The 23,167-nt window shown below is 38.6% G+C and overlaps 1 protein-coding gene across 3 annotated transcripts in view; it reads left to right on the forward strand.

Annotated features, from left to right (window-relative positions):
• The first annotated feature begins 500 nt into the window (after window positions 1-500).
• Prrg1 (proline rich and Gla domain 1) overlaps window positions 501-23,167 on the forward strand; it is a 100,559-nt gene continuing 77,892 nt past the window's right edge. Inside the window, exons 1-2 of one of the 3 annotated variants that reach the window (XM_077107241.1) lie at window positions 504-596; window positions 4,861-4,977. The gene's annotated coding sequence lies outside the window, so the exon portion shown is untranslated. Of the gene's footprint in view, window positions 597-4,860; window positions 4,978-7,364; window positions 7,416-23,167 lie in introns of those variants that run through there. The other 2 variants (XM_077107240.1, XM_077107242.1) reach the window with 2 other exon arrangements.

The raw sequence follows: 23,167 nt of genomic DNA on the forward strand, positions 1-23,167 counted from the left end.
AGTGGGCAATGCTTGGATGGTTGCCAGTCATGATCTGGACTCGCTTGAATACCTGCATAGGTCATCTGTGGAAGAGAAATCTCCACTCCCTTCACAAGGGCTGAGGACTGTGCATGATGAGCAATGACAAAGGAAAGAAAAATGTGTAGTTAGATAGGCATGTGAAAGGGGTAAATTCTGGCAGGAATCTGTGTGGCTTGAGGAAGTCCCGAGGGCTGACTGTTTGGCCCTGCGCCAGGTCTGGTTTTTTTGAGAGTGCAGAGGCTACTCGATGGCTTTTCTGTCTACCAAGAGTGGAGAGCCCCAGACCGATGCCCAGGGTAGTCGGTCTTCCGGGCAGAGGCAGTGGTGACAGCAGAGGCTCCACTCCTCCCTTCATTCCTCCGTTTCCCACTCCGCCTGGCCCCGCCCCTCATTCCCCACCCCAACTAGCCCCGCCCCTTATTTCATAACTCCGCCCCAACCCGGTCCTGTAGCTTATCACCTCCCTTCCCGTCCGCTCCTGCTTGCTAGCTCCCGCTGGACTCGGCAGTTGTGGGAGCGCGCAGGCGCGGCGAGCAACTCTCAGAGCTCTGAGTAGCGGAGAGGGACGCGCGGTAAGTGTGGCAGGAGCTCGGGGCTCCTCCTGGGTAACTTGGTCCCAGGCGAGCGTCCCAGGAGGGATCGGGGTGCGTGGGGGTGATTTCAGTCCAGCAAAGAGAAACTAACTAGACGTGAGGCAGCACTGGTGGTGACGTTGCCTAAGGGTGTCCGGCCAGGACCGCGTGGGGAACCGAGTGCTTGTGGAGAGTGGGCGAGGGTGTGTATAAGGAGAAAAATTGGAGAAAGGCTCCAGAGGTTGGAAGTCCACACACGGGGTTGGCAGGATCGGGAAGCTGGCCAAGGGCGCTGGAGAGTGTCCCAGCTTCAAGTTCAGTCCCCCTGCTTGGTGCCCCTGAGCAGCGTCCCAGACACATCCCTTCCCCCTCACTGCCTTCTCGGGGTGCATAGTTGCCAGAAACCTTCACCATCGCTGGGGAGAGGATTTAGAGGTGGGCTGTTGGCCCGGGCTCGTGCCAAGGAGGGCGTAGCTTTCGTATGACTTTCCTTTACCCCGCCCCCGGGAATGTGTCCCTCTTCTGGTCCATTGTGCTCGTGGACGTTTTAACAAAGGCTATGACTGTTTCGCAGGCAGTGGCGGGTGACAGCGGGGGCGGGTGTGTGTATGTGTTGGGGGGGGGGTGATTGAAAAGTCGGGATGCGGCCCTGGGGACGGGAGATCTAAGGGGTGCCTGGCGTGGGGGAAGTGGAAGGAAGGGAACAACCTTCCTGCTTCAGCTTTTTCCTTCTTCCTGGTCCGCTGATTTTGATCAGTGGTAGAACAACCTCAAGAGGGATACGACTGGATGTTAGTGTGCATGTTCAGGCTCTGGCTGCTGCAGCCTTTGCTTTTGTGATTGTGTTGTTCATATATTTTCTAGAGTCCCTTCAGGGAGAAAAGCGAAACTAATAGAATTTGAAAGGAGTAATTAAATGGGGGCGGTGAGGAGGTGGAGTGACAAAACTTACAGCTAAAAAATTGCCTTTTAAAAGTTATAGTTTAAAGCCAGACTTAGAAAGATGTGAAGATGGGCAAGTCAGGGTAAGTAAGAACTTGGTTGGGATACTGTTGATTGTTTCAAAGACAAGCATACTATAGGTGGTAGGGTGCTGCCAAGTACTTTGGCAGACTCTCTTTAGAACTTTTAAAAATTATATTAGGAAGGCTGGGGCTGTAGCTCAGTGGCAGAGCCCTTGCCTAGCATGTGTGAGGCACTGGGTTCGATCCTCAGTACCACGTTAAAAAAATAAATTTCAAAAGGCATGTTGTCCATCTACAACTGTAAAAAAACATTTTTTAAAAATGATATTAGAAATACAAAACACTAGGGCAAATATTATGATGTTGGATATGGGTCCATAGGCTTTCATTTTCAATTTTAGAATCTTTTATGAAAGATGGTATATGTATTCCCAAGCATAAATATTGATATTTTTACTCATTTGTTTTAACTTAATACAACAAACTGATCTTCCTTTTCCTCCACCCCTTTCCCTTGATTGTGAATCCTGTTTTATAAACATTTACTTTCAGACTTGAAATATGTTTAAAGACAATTGCCCCACCTCAGGTATGAAGTAAATAAGATTTCTGCTCCTTTATTCTTGTAACTCTTTTTTCTGGGTTTTTTTTTTCTGTTATTTTAAGAAACAGAAACAGTTGCTAAATTATCAAATTAGGGAGATAGGAGTAAGTGATTCCTTCTCCCTTTTATAAGGAACTCCCGGAACTTCCCAAATGAACTCCCTGTGCAGACTCAGCCCAATTCACTTCTTGGACAAATTTGCCAACATACCAAGAATAAATTAAACATTCCCTTTTCCATTAAATCGATATCACTGACCTTATTTCTACTAGAAGCTCAGGATTCTGTGTTACCCCAGTACACAATGCTACCTGGCATGTGGTGAGTGCCTAGTAAACTTATAGTTAAGTATTAATAAATGTTGTTAGAAAGATAGTAATTCATTCTGCATAAAGTTCATGGGATAATAAAAGATTTAAAATGCTAAAATCGTTTTTAATATTTGAGTAACATTATTTGGAATATTGATGAGGAATAAGTACAGGATTATATTCCCATGTATTAGTCCTAGTTTATCCTTATAAAAGAAGTAAAAAAAACTGCAGATAAAGGGAAAATAGGGCATCAGAAAATGGCCAGATTTTTTTCTGAGGGGGTGCTGGGGATGGAACTCATGTCCTCATACTAGGCAAGCACTCTACCATTGAGCTGCACCTCCAGCCCCCAAGACCAAGTTTTTAAAAGGCTAATTTCTGATACTGAAACTGTGAAAAATCAACATGTGGCAAATTAACCATCTGTAGAAAAACACAAATAGTGTGCTGCTGGAATTTAGGAGGTATTACAAACAATAAAGCTTGGCAGGTGGTATTCTCTGAAGCCTGATGTAACAAAAGAAAGTGTAACCTGGTCAATTGTGTTATATATGTTTCCATATCTTAAGGTGGTTTGAGCCTTTAGTTAATGGATCTCTTTGAGTTGTAGTATTCCCTGATGGGTTTGGTCTGACCATTTCTGCCATCTTACCTTTGATATTCTCTTAATTCCACCAGCCTTACTGGCTTTCCATTCACCTCTGGTTACAGAAATTAACTTCCCCCAGCTCCTCACCAGATCCACTCAATCTCATCATTCCCTCCCCCAGCTTTCATTTCATGAATGGATTTTCCATTTGGAGAGACTGTCACAAGCAAATGATCACTCACTTTGTAAAATAATGTAATTGATTCTTTATTCTAAAAATGAGTCCTGATTGACTACTTGGTTAGTCCAGGTTTCTGTGTGCAGAGAATCTATTCTGGTCATTAGTAACTTCTATTTTTCTTTCTTGATTTCACCTCTATCTACTTAAATGTAAAAGTGACTTAATTCTATTTCCATGATACCTCTTTAAATAACATTAACCATTTACCGCCCCCCCCCACTTCATGTTCAACGTTTTTTAAAAATTTTATTATTTTGTGGGAGTGGGTGCCAGGAATTGAATTCAGGGGCACTCAACCACTGAGCCCCATCCCCAGCCCTATTTTTGTATTTTATTTAGAGACAGGGTCTCACTGAGTTGCTTAGCACTTCACTGAAGCCGGCTTTGAACTCATGAGCCTCCTGCCTTAGCTGGGATTACAGGTATAGAACACTGCGCCTGGTCATGTTCAACATTTCTATTAATAAAACTTGAGATGCAGAGACATAAACAGGTGCCATAATTTTTTTTAAAGAGAGAGAGAGAATTTTTTTAATTTTATATATATATATATATATATATATATATATATATTTAGTTTTCGGTGGACACAGCATCTTTATTTTATTTTTATGTGGTGCTGAGGATGGAACCCAGTGCCCCACGCATGCCAGGCAAGTGTGATACTGCTTGAGCCACATCCCCAGCCCCATAATTTTCTTTTAAAGTTCTACATCTTCTGTGACTTACATACCCACCTATTAAAAAAAATATTACAAACCAAACCATTGCAAGCATATCTTCCTTCCTAAAACTTTCTTCACTTAGACTGATGTTACGCTTTGGATATGAGGTGTCCTCCAAAGACTCCTGTGTTAATGCAGGACTATTCTGAGGTGAAAAGATTGTTATGAGAGCTGTAACCTAATCAGTACAGCCTAGTTTGAATGGATTGAATGAGTGGTAACTGTATACAGGTGGGCCATGGCTGGAGGACGTGGGTCACTGGGGATGTATCCTGGAAGGATTTATCTTCCCTGCAGCCCCTTCCCCCTGCTCTCTGCTTCCTGGCTATCATGAGTGGAGGATAGAACATTGCCATGATGTTCTACCTCACCTTGAGCCCAGAGCAATGGAGCCATTCAACCATGGACTGAACCTCCAAACCATGAGCCAAAATAAACTTTTTTTCATCAAAGTTGTTGTTGTCAAGTATTTTGGTCACAGTAATGAAAAACTGACTAATATAACTCCCTCCTTGTGTTTCCATTTTTCTTTTAATTCTTGATTAGTTCATTTACCAAGTCTTTATCTTAGAGTTCTATGCAAAACTTTCTTTCTTACTATATGCTGAAGACAATACTATGGCAATCAAGGACATGGATATGGAAGGAAAACAAAATTTTAAATAGTATCGGTTCCCTCATCTATAAAAAATGATAATGATAATACTTACCTGATAGTGAGATCAGGTATTTTTTTTTAAAGAAAGAGGGAGAGAGGCAGAGAGAGGGAGAGAGGCAGAGAGAGAGAGAGAGAGAGAGAGAGAGAATTTTAATATTTATTTTTTAGTTTTTTTGGAGGACACAACATCTTTGTTTTGTATGTGGTGCTGAGGATCGAACCCGGGCCGCACGCATGCCAGGCGAGCACGCTACCGCTTGAGCCACATCCCCAGCCCGAGATCAGGTATTTTAATAGCTTATCTTAATGTCGTAAAATGGCAGCAATTTATTTGTATTTGCTATTTCTTGTGAGCTCCCATCATTTCAGTTATCAATTGACTTCAAAATGTGGATGTTTTGACACCTCACACCCTGTTCAAACTCCAGTTGTGTATTTGTGGTATCCTTCCATATATCTCTGTCAAGTTTTTTATAGCACAGTGGTTGTCAAATTTTAGCATGCACTGTAATCACAAGAATGCTCAGATTTCTGGTCCCACCCCCAGAGTTTATGATATAAGTCCTGAAAATTTCCATTTCTATCAAGTTTTCAAATAAAGGTGATGTTGCTAGCGTTGTGAAAGAAAATTGTTTATCTGCAAGGAACAAAATTAGCTGGCAGCCTCCAGCCTAGTGATATGGTAGGCATTGTAATGTCATAACACATTACTCATGTGTTTGTGGTAATGATGACATAAGCAAGCATACTGCACTGTCAGTTGTATAAAAATACAACACATACAATAATGTATGTATTACCATAAGGTATGTACATTAACACTTGCTAATGCTAATACATGAGTGTTACCAATTTATGTATTTACTATGTATAATTTTAGATCATCATTTTAAAGTATATTGCTTCTACTTATAAAAAAAATTACTGTAAAACACTATACCATTTACTCTAGCAGCAGCCTCATGCATCTTGTGTTTACTGTATCTCTCAAGTGCATCAAAAGGCCAAGAGGAATGATTGACCTATACCATCTAGGCTTATGTGAGTATACTCTAAGATGCTTGTCTAAAAACAATTGACAAAGAAGCATATCCCCATTGTTAAGTGGCATATGACTACACACATATACATACACACACATACACATATATATGAAGTCATATAGTGTTGTATTTTGGGGGGAGAAATAAAAAACAGGGCCAGTGAATTGGGGGAACACTTACCTGTGGGTGAATAAGGTGTGATCAGGGAAGACTTCACTATCAACAAAGGCCCATAAGAGATAAGAAAACTGTTTATATAGAGAAAGAGCATTTTTGACAGAGAACATCAAGTGCAGATGTCATGAAGTGGGACCTTTTTGAGACCTTGCTAAGAACAGTAAAGTGATCTCTGCAACTAGAGTAGCATGGGGTGAATAATAACAGAGTCAGGTAAGCAAAAAGGAGTGTTGGAGAGTGGGAAAATCCTGTAGAGCTATTCAGCTCAATATTGGAAGACATTGTAAGGTGAGGATAGTTACTAGAGACTTTAAAGTCAAGAGTGATCTTACTAGATTTCTGTTTTATAGGGATTTTTTTTCTGGGTTTTGTGTGGAGAGTAGATTGAAAAAACACAAGAGAGGTCAATTAAAAGAGGGATTATGGTGGTTGGATTAAGGAAGTGTAATGCTGGAGGTGATGTTAAAGGATCTGATTTCCTGATGATTTGGAAGTAGAATATAACAGAAGATGAGAGTCAAGGATGCTGTCAGTGAGTTTCAGCTGAGCATCTGCACCTGGGAGAATGGAGTAGCTCTTTAATGAAATATGAAAGATTGCATTACTTTTGTTGTTCTATAATATTGTATTGACTATTAACTTCAGAATCAATTTTTTTATACCCACAAAATAACTTGCTGAAATTTTCATTGGGATTGCATTGAATTTGTAGGTCAACTTGGAAAGAACTGACATCTTGAGACTATTGAGTATTCCTGTCCATGAACATGGAATATCTTGCCATTTCATTTTCGGAAAGAAAAGATTAAAGATTAAATACTGGCCATGCTGAATTTGAGATGTTTGTTTCATAGCCAGGTAGAATTCATAAGTATGGGTAGTTCTATCTATTTTTATCTCTTTATCTCTGGTAATATTCTTTGTTCTGAAGTCTGCTCTATCTGAAATTAATATAACTAATCTTGCTTTCTTTTAACTAGTGTTGGCATGGTACATCTATCCCCATCTCTTTAATTTTAGTGCTATGTGCTTTTAGAGTAAAAATGAGTTTCTTTTAATTGTATTTAGACTATTCACATGCAAAACAATTATTGATTTAGTTGAATTAACATCTACTGAACTTGTTATTGTTTTCTATGTATTGCCCTTACTATTTTTGTCTTCCACACTTTTTATACCTCTTATGGGTTTAATTAAACATTTTATATGTGCTATGGTTTGGATAAGTTTCCTCAAAGGTCCATGTGGTGAACTCTTGGCTCCCTGCAAAGTGGTATTGGGAGGTGACAGAACTTTTAAGAGATGTGGTCTACTGGGAGGTCTTCAGATCATTAGAGGCATGCCCTTGAAAGAGATGGTAGGACCCTGGCCCCTTCCTCTCTCACTTTCACTCCCAGCCATGAGGGGAATAACTTTGTCTTCCAAGCATTCCTGCTGTGATGTGCTGCCTTGCCACAGGTCCCAAAGCAATGGAGCCAACCATGGGCTGAAACCTCTGAAACTGTGAGTTAAAATAAATCTTTTCTCTTTAAAAGGTGATTATCTCAGGAATTTGTTGTAGTGATGGAAAGCTGACTAAAATTATAGTTAATTGTCTCTTCTTTTTTGGTATATCAAGTATGCTTTTAAAAAAAACTTTAAAATTGTTGCTCTAGATTTTCCAAAATACATTTGCAGTGAATCCAATAAATTTTTAAAAACACTGTTCTCCCCCTGGGTAGTGCAAGTATCTTGTAATAATATCTTCCTAATTCCTCCCTCCCTCCCTCCCATTGCTTTGCTTTTCTTAAGACTTTAGCCATATAATTATTTCTAAATTATTAGTTAATTTTGCCTGTTTTATTAAATGAAAACATCCGCATATCCATATTTTTTTTGCTCAATTTACATATATGAGATAATGTCAATTAGTTGTATGCTTCTCAAACATTGGTGTGCACCTGAATTCCCTGGAGGTTTGGGATGGGGCCTGAGATTCTACCTATTAATTTCCCATGTGATGCTGATGTTGCTCTTTCACAAATAATGTTTGTAGTAATATGGTTCTAGTTCATTCCACTTTCGATTGTTTAATATGCTCTGAATACTTCAGTTATTTACTGTACAGATATTCACCTAGGGTAGAAAAGACGTGGGAAACTGTCCTTTAGTTTTCCACAAAATTTTTTTTCTTTCTAGGATTGGGAACTAAGAAGGAACAAATTATTTCATACTAACATGGGTATTGTGATCAGAATAGTAAATTGAAGATTTGAATAAAATAGTGATATGGTCCCAGAACATTTCTCACATTGCCTTTTTAGTTATAGGCAAGATTTTGCCAACTTTATTCTGTTCAGGTTATTCTTTTTTTAAAATTTTTTTAAGAGAGAGTGAGAGAGAGAATTTTTTTAATATTTATTTTTTAGTTATCGGCGGACACAACATCTTTGTTTGTATGTGGTGCTGAGGATCGAACCCGGGCCGCACACATGCCAGGAGAGCGCGCTACCGCTTGAGCCACATCCCCAGCCCCTGTTCAGGTTATTCTGACATAAGGAAAAGTTAGAAAGGACTTATCAGGTGCCCTGTGTGCAAGTGAGTATGTGCTCACTCGCATATGTATGGGAGTAACAGTCAAGATAGAAAGCTTTTTTAAAAGGGCTTTTATAGGAAACAATAGCTCCTGTGTTTTGTTTTGATTCTTTTTCTTGTTGGGGCTTTGAAGACAAGCTCTTTCTATTGTAACATTTTTCCTATAATGGCAAAGTGATTTGGTTAGCCTGAAAACCTGGAGGACTATAGAAATGATATTGTCATTGCAAGTTGACTTGTAGAGCCTCCTAAAGAAGTGAATTTAGGGTTGGGGTTGTAGCTCAGTGGCAGAGCACTTCCCTGGGACGTGTGAGGCACTGTGTTCAATTCTTAGCACCACATAAAAATAAATAAGGGCTGGAGATGTGGCTCAAGCGGTAGCGCGCTCGCCTGGCATGCGTGCAGCCCGGGTTCGATCCTCAGCACCATATACAAACAAAGATGTTGTGTCCGCCAAATACTAAAAAATAAATATTAAAAGATTCTCTCTCTCTCTTTCTCTCTCTCTCTTTAAAAAATAAATAAATAAATAAAATAAAGATATTGTGTCCATCTACAACTAAAAACAATATTTTTTTAAAAAGAAGTGAATTTATATGTTTAATTTAAATTAAGCATTTATTGAACACCTTTGGTATATAGGAGTGTGTGTGTGCTAGCATGATCCTTTGTAAATACTTCTTAAAAATGTTATTGGGCCAGGTGCAGTGGAGCATACCTGTAATCCCAGCAGCTAGGGAGGCTGAGATAGGAGGGTGGCAATTTTGAGACCAGTCTTAGCAGCTTAGTGAGGCCCTAAGCAATTAGGGAGACCCTGTCTCAAAATAAAAAAATAGAAAGAGTTGGGGATGTAGTTCAGTGATAGAGCACCTCTGGGTTCAATCCCCAGTACTAAAAAACAAAAACAAAAAACAACAACAACAAAAAGAATGTTATTGGTTATTGGGCATAATGAAGTGAGAATCAAAGAGTCATAGGGCTGGAGTAATCACAGTTCTTAAAAATGCTTATAGTTGCTTTGCTTTCTCCTTTATTGTGTGGTAATAATTGACATAGTTATTTTCAAGCTCATTCAAGTACTTGGTGATGAATTTTTGATAAAGCACATTATCTTCTTCAAAGGCTTAGCAATTAAATGTACCAGAATTGAAATAACCATTTGAACTCTAGGCACATTTTTTTCAGTGCCTCAGAATGTAGAACCTAGAATTTCTTTAGGAAAATCTGTTATATTTAAAATCTCTGACATAGAGTAAGCTCCCTGTGTTCTGTTTTCTTTCCTCCTTTCAAAATTGTCTCAGAAGATGTGCGTTATTTTTTTGGAGTCCTAGTTAACCACATGCCTCCTTTTTCAGTGACAAAGCCTTGTTATTTAAAGCACTTTATGTTCTGTGAATCATTTCCAGCCTCTCTCTGGTGTGTCTATTCTTTGTGATTTGGTTTCTAGTGTTATGCATTCCAATTTTATAAAAAAAAACTATATAAGTAACTTGCCACAATAATCTATTCTGACATGTTTGCTTCAGGGAGAAAGCAGAAAAAGTCAGGAACATAAGCCCAGTTTTAAAATTTGCTGTTGCTGCAAAAAAAAACAAAAAACAGTTAATGGGATGGATATATTTCAAGTTTCTTTTCCTATATTAGTATTACTTATGGGACTAGAATATTTATTTTGTTAAGAATATATTTACTTTCATATGTAATTTTATCCTGCTTCAAAATCCCTTGGATTTATCAAGAAAATATTATAGAAGTGAAAAATGAGAGAAATATCTTCATTAGGTTTTTCAAGCAGAGAGTCTGAAAATACAAATATTTTTGTTGTATTAATATGAAGAGTATTGTAAAAATAACTATTCTTTGAACTTTAAGCTTTAAAATGCAAATGGTAGATACTCATATTTATTATTAGCATTTTCTTTATTTCATTGTCTAAATTATGAATGTTCACCAACATTTATAAAATTTACCTTTGAAGTTTTGAATAGTGTATTCCTATTACTGTTGTCCTAGTTTGAGGGTTTCTTACATCTTTTTTTTTTTTTTAAAGAGAGAGTGAGTGAGAGAGGGAGGGAGAGAGAGAGAGAGAGAAAGAGAGAGAAGTTTAATATTTATTTTTTAGTTTTCGGCAGACACAACATCTTTGTTTGTATGTGGTGCTGAGGCTCGAACCCGGGCCGCACGCATGCCAGGCGAGCGCGATACCACTTGAGCCACATCCCCAGCCCGGTTTCTTACATCTTTCCTAACACTTTAGCCATATCCTTTTAAGTGGTCTCCCCAGTCATTTGTTCCCTGCTCTTAATCCAGATCTGCCTATCCACAGGTATTGAAAACCTTCTAAACAAGGTGTGGTGGCGCACACCTATAATCCCAGCAGTTTGGAAGGTTGAGGCAGAAGGATCATGAGTTCAAAGCCAGCTTCAGCAAAAGCAAAGTGTTAAGCAACTCAATGAGACCCTGTCTCTAAATAAAATACAAGATAGGTCTGGCAATGTGGCTCAGTGGTCAAATGTCCCTGAGTTCAATCCCCAGTCCAAAAAAAAAAAAAAAAAAAAAAAAAAGAAAGAAAGAAAAGAAAAGAAAACCTCTTCCTGGAGCTGGGCTTGTAGCTCAGTGGTAGAGCACTTGCCTATCATGTGTGAGGTGCTGGGTTTGATCATCAGCAGCACATAAAAATAAATAAATAAAATAAAATAAAATAAAGGTTCCATTTACCCCTATAGACCGAGCTATTCACTCAGTCAAAAGCTGTGTGTACCTAACTTTTCTGAGTTGTACATTCTTCTGTTTTTCTATTTGAATTCCTTATTTGCATTTCAATTCTTAGCCTTTTGACTGGTGCTAATTCTCTGTCAGCATCTCAGGCCTGCTAGCCAGAGGCCTGCATCCCACCACCAGGAATCTCAGTGCTAAATATCCCTAGAATCCTTGCCACTATAGCACGTGGATCCTACTCTACTTTAACTGAACTTAAGAGGAAAAGGTTATCAGAATCCTCAGTGAACCAGGAAGGAGCCTGGAGAAAATCCTGTGTAGAATGGGATTTTCTTTTTTCCTCTGGGACCCAAACCCACTCTCTTGACAGCCCTGTCCTTCTCAGAAATATAGTGATAGTTCATTATTTGGAAGATTGCTTAAACTATTTTTTCTTCTTATCTCTTAAAAAACTCCTTCCCATATGGATTATCATCTTTATTCATAACAATAACCACAATCACAGTAACCTCTCTATGTTGTATTAGATATTTTCATGACTTTGTATTACCCTCTAGAGTATATGACTTTATCCCCACTTTGTAGTGGGAACACTGAAGTTTAAAGAGTTTTAAGTTTCCAAGGTCACCTTGTGGGTATATGGTAGGGCTGGAATTCCAGTCCAGGTTTCTCTGACAATGAAAGTTGGGAACTTTTTTCAGGAGGCCCCCATGCATGAAGCTTGCTTTGAGGACTTTGTCTTCCTATATTCACTTCCACATGGCAAGCACACAGTAGAACTCTTTAGGAAGAGAAAATGTATATTGAGCATTTACATATGCATTTCAACCATCTAGTGTTATGATCTAGTAGGGGTTAGTGCTAATGAATGGTAAGTGATCAAATGAGAGGATATTAGTCAAATTAGTTAGAATGGTAACTTCCCTGTGCTTACACAGTGGCAGGCTTATGATAGACATTCAAAAGTATTAATTGAACTGATGACATTATCTACTCAAATATTATTGGATTAATGATATTATCCACTATTCATTTCTGTTAAAATTGATGATGATAATATAAGTATTTGAGTCACAGCTCCAATTTTCTGATGAAAAAAAAAAAAACTAGTTGTAATGGATGTTTTTTTCCTTTGGATCCCTCAAAATGTCCTTGATATCATATGTTGAACCCTACTTCATATGACGCATACTTCAAAAAGAAGGTGTTTGTTACCTGTGTGTTACTTGACCTCTCACTCCCTAAAATTTCTTCTTTGACTTCTACCCTTTCCCTGGACAACATCATCAGTTCCTATGACTTCAGACTCATTCTGCACACAGAAAATCCCCACATCTTTATCCAATCAGAATTTTTTCTAGAAGATTCAGGAATATATACATGACTGCCTACCTCAAACTAAAATATCTAAAACAGAGCTTCTCCCCTGCCTACTGCCCAATCTGTATTATCTGCTTTTTCTCCTTTGTTTCTCATATTGTTAAATGGGAAGAAAGCTCTGAATTCAGACCTCTGGATAAGAAGCACCCTGGGAAAAAGTGGCCCCATGGAGTTCCCTTCTCCAGTCTTGGAAAAATCCCAGGCCTCGTCCTTGAGTTAAGGTCCCTAAATTAAGGGGCTAATGGTAATCTTCATCACTCCTTCAAAGAAGTTTCTGCCTTTAAGTGTTTCTCTTGCTGGTTAACCTTCTACTCCTCCTTGCTGATACAAGTAGGGATGGGAAGAGAGGAAACCTTCTTTCTCATTATCTCCTTTTCTTGAGCATAATGTGTGAGAAAACACACTCTGATTATCATTTACACAGGTCTCATTCCAGGCTTATGTGATGCAGATCTTGGGATTAAAATCATCTTATTTTCATCTGATATTTAACATTCAGTTGACTACAATAATCACATGAATTTATAAGTTACTATGAGATTTTATTCTCTGTTGTAGGTTTAGTACATCTCGTTGTCTGGCTGTAGTCCTTAATTAGTAAAGACAATTATAGTCTCTCAACCATTGAGGTTTCACATCCACAAAACTCTCTCAAGGTTTGTGTGGACTTTTTCCTGTTGTCCATTTCTTTCCTAGCTGGATACTAGGCCACAGTTGTTTTGCAAATTCTTTTTCCTGTTACTTCCAGCGCTCAGCAGAGAGCCTGCCCACTGACACAGTATAGTTAACTCTTAACCTATTTCTCTGGATCATGGTTTATCTTTCTTGTGCTATAGTTATTGGACTTCAACTGATGGTGGTATTTTTTTTAAAATTTTTTTGTAGTTGTAGATGGGCAGAATGCCTTTATTTTGTTTGTTTTTTTTTATGTGGTGCTGAGGATTGAACCCAGTGCCTCATGCATGCTAGGCAAGTGCTCTGTCACTGAGCTACAGCCCCTGCCCAATGATTTTTTTTTGGGGGGGGCAGTACTGGGGATTGAACTCAGGGGCACTCTTCCACTGAGCCACATCCACAGTCCTAGTTGTATTTTATTTAAAGACAGGGTCTCACTGAGTTGCTTAGCGCCTCACTGTTGCTGAGGCTGGCTTTGAATTCATGATCCTCCTGCCTCAGCCTCCTGAGCCACTGGGATGGTGGTGTTTTTTCCGTTACATTATTTCAATGGCTTGTGGTTTTGCCTCTGGGTTTTTTTTTGTTTTGTTTTAATCACACACTGGGCAGGCTTGATTTGTCTAAAACGGTATACAAATTGTTTCCAAACAGCCTTAATTAAGTCAGATGTTGTCTCTGTATAATGTTGACAAAACAATTTTTTGTGTGTGTGGTGCTGGGGATTGAACTCAGGGCCCTGTGCATGTGAGGCAAGCACTCTACCAACTGAGCTATATCCCCAACCCATTCTTTATTTTAATATTTATTTTTTTGTTATAGGTGGACACAATATCTTTATTTTATATTTATGTGGTGCTGAGGATCGAACCTAGTTTATTACCCATGCTAGGCGAGCACTCTACCTCTGAGCCACAACCCTAGCTCCAACAAAAATGTCTTAAGTGTTTCCTTTTTACATTTAGTCATATTAAATAGAACTTTATAAGGTCATTGCATTTTTTTATCCTAAAAAATATTTAAAATAACTCCTTATGTAGTATTGTTGACAGCTATGAATTTTATTAAGATGGCCAAAACTTAGCTTTGTTGGCATAGGTAAATCTTAGTTGCTATATGAATTACCCATCATCTGTCTGTCTGTATCTGTACTAAAAGAAATGTGATTCAAACTTATTTTGCTGGAGGACTAAGGCAAAGTATCTCAGAGAGCTCTGATCTGAGCTTGTTTTACAGCCTCAGGTTCTGGCACTGGCTTGGTAGATGTTTCTGATTATAGAGCAACGGTTGTTTAAGAACCATAGCCTTTGATTTGACCTCACTATGTTTGACCAGAAGCAATGGCATTAATTCCAGGGAGTATTACCGGACCTTAAAAGTATCCTTCTGTGGGATTAAGAGTGAGTGGTTAGGGAAGTCAGATAGCTGCTTCAAGTGCTTTCTTCACTGTTCACAACACACAGCTCCCAAAAATAGGTCCCCTGATTCAAGGGTGCTTGTATATGGAGTGACTAATTGCATTAGACTTTATGGGAGGTGACAGAGGATGTTCTATTAAAAACTTCACACTGGCCCTACTTCACTATCACTTCCTTTTAACTAATTCAGGGCTTAGCTAAAACAGTGTCCCTTCTTAGTAAGTGCTTAAAAAGTCTTGGAATCAAATATCATTCTACTACTCCTGGTTCACAGAAAAGCAGAAAAGTTCAGTATAATGTAGAGAAGCATCCAGTAGCACCTTGACATACTTTCAAGACTTCATAAAGGTCACTGGGCCAATGCCTGACTATACTCTGACCCAAATCATAGCAAAGTATCCTGTAATTTTTGCTGGAGCAAGGAAGATAAGAAGCCTGTGAGCTTCTGTGAGGCACTGGCTCTTCCCTATCTTACAGAAAACTGCCATATGGCCATTTCTCATCCATCTCCTAGTTTGAGTGCAGGATTTTCCACCTCATGTCCTGTGAGAGTACAACTACATGTTTCTCTATAAGTCTGTAAGTTTAGTTTAGTTTAGCAATGGCTGTTCAAGAGCAGCATGACCCATTGCTGGGGCCATCTGTTATTTGGCTCCTACAGTTTGGTGTCATCATATGAGATTAGGGACTGGGGGAACTGATACCATGCTGATTTTGCTTTTGCTATCTATGTATGTAATAAATTGTCTCCTTACCAGCCAAACTGATGGAAATTTGGCAAGCAAACCTAACAGCTGCAATAGTAATACATGTAGCCTTGTTAGTCACCAGGTTGCTTCTTTGAGAATGTTTATGTGACATAGTAGGGACTCTCACTGGCCAAACACACAGCTGGCAAGTGTGCCATGAGATATTCTTGGAGTCTTGTACTTGTCTCTGGGCAGAATGGAGCCCCCACTTTAGCAGGCAGATAGAGGCCAGGGCTTTCTATTTAAATTACTCTGGATTGCTTTTCTCATATTGTTAGACCAAGGCAAATACCAAGACCCTCTCATAAAGAAAGTCTTATGTACATAATTGGAAGGATCATGCCAATTCTGAAGCTGCCCCTTCACATTCACTCACCTGAGTATGGTAGGAAAGGAAGCATAATTTAAATATGTGGCTGCTTCCTGCTCATAAATCGTGTGGTCTCTTCAGTCTATAATGTTTCAGGTTCCAAAGGAACTAAATCATATAAGTATCTCTAAAACATTCCTATTCTGGCATTACATCTGGAAAAAATAGGAGGAAATATGAAACAATTTCAAAATTATACATCTTTAAAAAGGTTTCTTCAATACTTGTTGGTTTTACTGCTTTGAAGTTTCCTTCTAAGAACTATGTTAACTATATTTTATAGTTTTCTTTTTTTTTTTTGGTACCAGGAATTGAACTCAGGGACGCTCAACCACTGAGCCACATCCCCAGCCCTATTTTGTATTTTTTTAGAGACAGGGTCTCACTGACTTGCTTAGCGCCTCATTGTTGCTGAGGCTGGCTTTGAATTCATCATCCTCCTGTCTCAGCCTCCCTAGCCACTGGGATTACAGGTGTGCGCCACTGTGCCTAGCTTATTTTACAGATTTTTGATGCTGTATTTTCATTACCATTTAGTTGAAATTTTTATCTAATTTCTCATAATTTATTCTTCAATCCAGTGGTTGTTTTGAGTTGTGTTGTTTATTTTCCAAATATGTAGAGTTTTCCTGGGTTTGTATTGATATTTCTGAGGAAGAAGTTAACAGAGCAGGTCTGGTTGTAAACTCCTTCCGTGTCAAGGGAACTTGGAACTATGACTGACTCTTAGCCAATCCCTAGGAATATGGCCTTCAGGTTGTTTTTTATGCTAATGGTTGACCTTTTATGTACACCTGGAGCAATGGACTGTGCTCTGGGTACCTGTTTTTAGAGTTGCTTTGAAGCAATTTGATGATGTGTTTGGTTTCTGAGTGTCCCTTATCATGACTGGTCACCTAGCAGGATATACCTATATGGTCAGCCTCTGTGAAATCCATGAATGCTGAGATTCAAATGTCTTTCTGCTCTTCCCTAGGTAGACATATTCTACACATGTCCTTGTATTTTGCTAGTAGAGAAAAAGCACCTATAAAAAATGTGTTGCTTGCTGGACGCTACCAAATTGTCTTAGTCATTTTTCAGTTGCTTGAAGACTACATACTAGGAAATTTATAAAGTAAAAAAAAATGTTTATTAGCTTACAGTTCTGGAGGTTGGGAAGTCCAGGGTCAAGGGGTCAGATCTGATGAGGGTACTTTTTTTTTTTCTAGTGGTGACTCTCTACAGAGTCCTAAGGCAATGCAGAGAGTTCCAAGGCAACCATATGGGGAGAGGGACACATAGTACCCACTCTCAAAATGAGATAAACCATTAACCCAATAACCCGTTAATTCATTAATAAGCACAGTGCCTTACCTTTTAATACCTCACAATCAAGATTACATTTTACCATGAGTTTTCATGGAAATTTTACCATTGCATAACTTTTTCCTGCTGCTTTTACATTAGTCTTTGCTATAGTAAATTATAGTGTTGAGTATAACCTTTTATTGAGCCCTAATCATTGTCATTGAACTTGTTGATGGTCCTATGTACTCCCCCCCCAAAACTGTATTCTATTTTAATTCTGTTGTGGTCAGGGTACATACATTGTATGATTTCAGGTTTTTTTTTTTTTTTAAATTTTGAGAATTGCTTTATGATATAGAATATGGTCTTTTCTGGTACGTGCATCATGTGTCCTGGAAAGAATGTGTATTCAGCCATTATTGAGTGTATTGTTCTGTAAGTATCAATTAGGTCAAAGTAGCTGATAGTGTTCACATCTTCTATGTCTTTGTATTTTTTCCTAGTTCAATCAATTGCTAAGACAGGAGTGTTAAAATGCTCAATTATGGTTATGGAATTGTCTATTTCTCCATTCAGTTCTGTCAATTCTTGTTTCATGTGTTTTAAAACTCTGTTATGGGATGCATAAATATTTGACATGAAGCCTTCCTATTGAATTGACTCTTTTTTTCATTATGAAGCATCTTTCTTTACCTCTTATAATACATTTGGTTTTACATTTGTATTCTGATATTAATGGCCATTCTAAACTTTTGCTCACACTTTTCAAGGTAGGTCTTTTTCATTCATTTACTTTTAAACTGTGTATTCATATTTAAAATGACTGTCTTATAGACATTCTATAGTTTCTTAGTTCTGGTTTTTTTAACCCTCTTACAACCTACTTTGATTTGGAGTCTAACCCAGCAATATCAAATATAATTATCAATATGGATGAGCCTAGGCCTCACATTCTATTTTTTTTTTAATTTTCTACACATCTATTTTTTCTTCATCTCTCCCTCTTTGTATGTTTGTTTGTATGCTAGAATAAGTTTTCTTTATACTCCATTAGAATAAAAATTCAGCAGAATGCAGTGGCACACACTGTAATCCCAAGTAGTTAGTAGGCTGAGGTGGGAGGATTGCAAATTCAAGTCCAGCCTGGGTAATACATACACGCACACACACACACACACACAGAATAAGACTTGTTTTTCTATTGATATTTTAGCCTTTTTTGGCACTATTTTTATAGTGGATTTCCTGGAGATTACAATATATATCCATAACTTTCCCCAGTCCATTGAATTAGTTAATAATGTGCTACTTTAAGTAAAATATGGAAGTCTTGCAAACTTATAGGCCCATGCCCATCCTTTCGTTAAAATTGTTATATGTAAAACACATCCCCCCACATATACCCTATAAGACTCTGTTATCATTTTAGTTTTAACAGCTCTTTGGTTTATAAGGAATACATAAGAGCTGGGTCCGTGGCGCATGCCTGTAATCCCAGCAGCTCGGGAGGCTGAGGCAGGAGGATCACAAGTTCAAAGCCAGCCTCAGCAAAAGTGAGGTGCTAAGCAACTCAGTGAAAATGAAAAAAAATTAAAAAAAAATAGGGCTGGGGATGTGGCTCAGTGGAAGAGTGCCCCTGAGTTCAATCCCTGGCACCCACCCCACCCCACCCCCCAAGAAAAAAGAAAGAAGAAGAAAAAGACCTCTTTCATTTACCATTTCTGATGTTCTTTTTCATTTTTGAGTATCCTAATTCCATTTGGTACCATTTCTCATCTATCTAAATGACTTCTAGCATTTCTTACAGTGTAGGCAGGGCAATGACAAATGCTTTTAGTTTTCTTTCATGTGCAAATATCTTAATTCTTTTTTGTGGTGCTGAGATTGAACCTAGGGCCTTATACATGGTAGGCAGGCTCTCTACCATTAGATGTGAAAATATCTATTTCACTTTCATTCTTCAGTGATATTTTTGCTGGATATAGAATTCTATGTTAACATTTCTTTATTTACCTCAAAGCGTCAAAGATGTTATTCCGGTATTCTAATTTCTGGCATCCATGGTTTCTTCTTTATTTTTTATTTTTTATTTTTCATTTTTGTTTTTGTTTGAGAAAAAGGAAAAAAAAAGGTTTATTGCTTTGCTAGCAAAGGAGAAACACAAGGGGACTCCGTGTCCCAAAGTCTATGATTCTGCCCATCAACAGGAAGGGGTTTTTAAAGAGGTGCCTCAGAGGCTACATTCCACAGGTTCTCTGTCTGGAGTTGTAATTCATTTGTTAATTTGGGAGATAGTCATTTCTGAGCTCTTCTGGTAATATCCCTAAAGTCTGGATTACTTGTTCCTATGGTGGGTGTGTGCTCAAGGACAGATAAATCTGCCTAGAATGTAGAAGAAAGGTTATCCTATTTCCCCTGAGATTAGGGAGGGGGAGAGATTAGGGAGGAGCAGGGAGAGAAAAAGAGAAAGAAACATGTCCATTTAAAAAATAAGTGACAAGGCAAAGCAGCAAGAGTTATATTCAAAGCATAAAGTAGACCACTGTTACATTTCCCCCACTGTCTTTCTACATTCCATTTCTATGGAAAAAATGGGTGATGACATCTTCAAATTGCTTCCTTCTGAAAGGGGGCAAAGTTGGGGGAAGTAACCCAAAGTCCTTGTTCTCTATCAGATGAGGTGTGGACCATTAAGGGCATTCAGCATCAGAGCAGTCCAGAGGTCCACAGTGGCAGATGGCAGGTGACTGGACAAGGCATACATAGGGCAGGGATCATGCAAATGGCCAAAGTTGTGTAACTTTCCTGAGTTCAGTTTCCTTCTTCTCAAAGTGGACCATGATGGATCAATCTACATGTTCAAGGAGAGAAGGCAGGAGTTTTCCGAAGCAAAGGAGCTTCATCAGCTACTGGGATGGTCCCTCAGTTCCTCCTTTTACTCACAGGTGTAGCTCCTCTGGTTCAACTGGAGGCAAACCCACCTTCTCCTAACTTTCCTGCAGTTGACTCTCAACAAGTTTGACAGCACCATGAATCCTCAGCATAGAAGTGGGATTCCTTAGAGGGCCAGGCCTGCGCAAGAGAGCTGGAGTGGGAGCTGCTCTCTGGTCCCCTCTGGGTCACCAAATTTGTTGTTAAGCTTGGTCCTTGTCCCTGATGCCAATCCAATAACGAGGACATGGTTTTGAGAAAAAGGAAAAAGAAGGTGTATTGCTTTTCTAGCAAAGGAGAAATAATGGGGCACTCTGTCCCAAAAGCTGTGTTTCTCTCTTCTTTTTAATCAACAAATTAAAATTATATATGTATATGTATACATATATACACACATATATATTCATGGTATAGAACATGTTTTAAAAAAGATGTATATTGTGAGATGGCTAAATTGACCTAATTAACATGTATTACCTCACATACTTATTTTTTAAAACTTTGGTGTGGTATGGTGAGAATACTTAAAATCTACTCTCAGTGATTTTCAAATGCCCAATGTATCATTTTTAATTGTAGTCATCATGTCTTACAAAACATCTCTTGATGCTGGGTGTGGTGGCATAAACCTGTAATCCCAATAACTCAGCAGCTTGAAGCAGATGGATCACAAGTTCAAGGCCAGTCTCACAACTAATTATTACAGTGTCTCAAAAAATAAAAAAAGGGAAGGCAATGGGAATGAAGCTCAATGGTAAAGCAGCCCAAGATTCAATTCCCAGTATTTCAAAAACAAAAACAAAAGGAAAAAACAAAAAATGTCTAGAATTGATTCTGCTTGTCTGGATTTTTTATCCTTTGACCAACATCTCCCCAATCCTCCCTTACCCAGGCCCTAGTAACTATTATTACCCTTTGCTTCTATGAGTTTAATGTTTTTAGATTCTACGTATAAGTGAGATTTTGTAATATTTGTCTTTCTGTGTCTTACTTCACTTACCTATAATAACCTCTAGATTCATCCATATTGTTACAAATGACAGGAAATCCTGTCACTTTAAAGGCTGAGTAGTGTGTGTAATTTTGTATGTATACATACATTTTCTTTGTTCATTTATCCACTGATGGACACTTGGGTTGATTCCATATCTTGGCTATTGTGAATAATACCGCACCAAAATGAGAGTATAGATACCTCTCTGATACACTGATTTCATTTCCTTTTGGATATATATCCAGTAGTGGGATTGTAGGATCATATGGTAGTTCTATTTGAAATTTTTTGAGGAACTTTCAGACTGCTTTCCAAAATGACTGTAAACTTACATTCCCACGAACAGTTTACAAGGATTCCCTTTTCTCTATATCCTTGCCAACATTTGTTGTCCTTTGTCTTTTTGACAATAGCTATTCACCAAGTTTGAGGTGACATCTAATTGTGATTTCAATTTGCATTCCCCTGATGATCACTGATGCTGAACATTTTTTCATATACTTGTATGTCTTCTTTTGAGAAATGTCTATTCATTTCATTTGTTCATTTTAGAATCAAGTTGTTTTCTTGCTGTTCAGGTGTTCGAGTCACTTACATACTTAGGCTATTAACCCCTTATCAGAGATATGGCTTACAAATATTTTCTCCTTTTCCACGGCTTTTTTCTTCACTGTGATTAATTCCGTGGGTGCACCGAAGCTTTTTAGTTTGAGACAATCAATATTAAGACAATATTTTCCCTTTTGTCTCCCATCCTGCTGGTGTCATATCCAAAAAAATTGCTCAGACCAATATCATGAAGCTTTCTCCCTCTGTTTTTTTTTTTTCTAGAAGCTTTGTTATTTCAGGTCTTACCTTTAAGTCTCTAATCCATTTTCAGTTGACTTTGTTTGTATTGCGAAGTAAAGGTCCAATTGTATTCTTCTGCATGTGGATATCCAGTTTTCATATACCATTTGTTGAAGAGACTGGCCTTTTCCCGTTGTCTATTCTTGGCACCTGTGGAGAAAATCAATTTACTATTATGCCTGGGTTTATATCTGAGTTCTCTGTTCTGTTTCATTGGTCCATATGTCTGTTGGTGTGACTGTACTGTGCTGTTTTGTTTGCTTTGTTTTAGCAGCTGGTTTTCTTAGCTGGACTTGAACAGCTAAATGTTATTTGTTCAGCAGCTTTTGTCTTTTTCTCAGATCTTTTGGTTTTGGATGAGGCACCAAATGTCTGTTGGGCATAAACATGGTTCAGAGTTTAGTCAGAGATGAGTCGATAGGGCTTAAGATTGTACTCTTTTTTTTTTTCTTTTTAATAATCATGATTTCCTGGACTCTTTTAATCTAGTTTTCCTGGCCTGAATGACTGGGTTTTTCATGGGTGTCCATTTCTGCTTGAATGTCTTTTGACTCTACCATGTCCCTTCCACCAAGTGAGCACACACATTCCATCTGTGTGTTTCTGCTTCTTCATTCACTGGTACCTTCAGGGTGGGCAACTCTAGTCTCAGTTCAGCATCGTTCTTTTGTTTTCTATCTGTTCTTCACAAGCTTGGTTGAGGATTCAGTTGAAGATGTGGGTAGACAGTTTGGGAATTCCCTGTCTGGCTCTTTCCTCTGGTCCTCCCACACTCTCTTCAGCATTTTCCAACTTAACTTTTCTGGTTCTCTGTGCCAGAAAAATGAGGGTTTTTTCCATGTATCATCCCTCTTCCACTAGCTGCTCTTCACCACAAGGACTTCACTTAGCCCAGGCTTAATGCCAAGGCGATGAAAACTTAATTTGTATAGCTCCCTGTCTGCATTCCTCCTTGCAATTGTGGGTTCCTCATCAGAGTTCCTATGCTTCTGTTTACTGTCCAGTACATTAACTTAATTTCTTTTTCTATTATATCCAGATTTTGTAATTGTTTTCCATGTGTGCTGAGGATGGAGGAGATCCTACAGGTTCTGAGTTCATCATTACCTAGAAGTGGAAATATTTCCCTGAGGAAAACAAACAAAAAACTTACTTCTCCTTTACTAAATAATCTCTTAGAAACCACTATCAGTGACTGTCAGTAAAGTGGCATCTTGTGATGTCCTAACCTTTTGTTGTCCATGCAACAGGAAGTAGGGGAGGGAGAAATCTGGGAGATAAGCAGAACCCTTTGGAGGTTATCAGCAATT

This window comes from Callospermophilus lateralis, chromosome X, assembly GCF_048772815.1.
Source record: "Callospermophilus lateralis isolate mCalLat2 chromosome X, mCalLat2.hap1, whole genome shotgun sequence".
NCBI classification, from domain to species: domain Eukaryota; kingdom Metazoa; phylum Chordata; class Mammalia; order Rodentia; family Sciuridae; genus Callospermophilus; species Callospermophilus lateralis.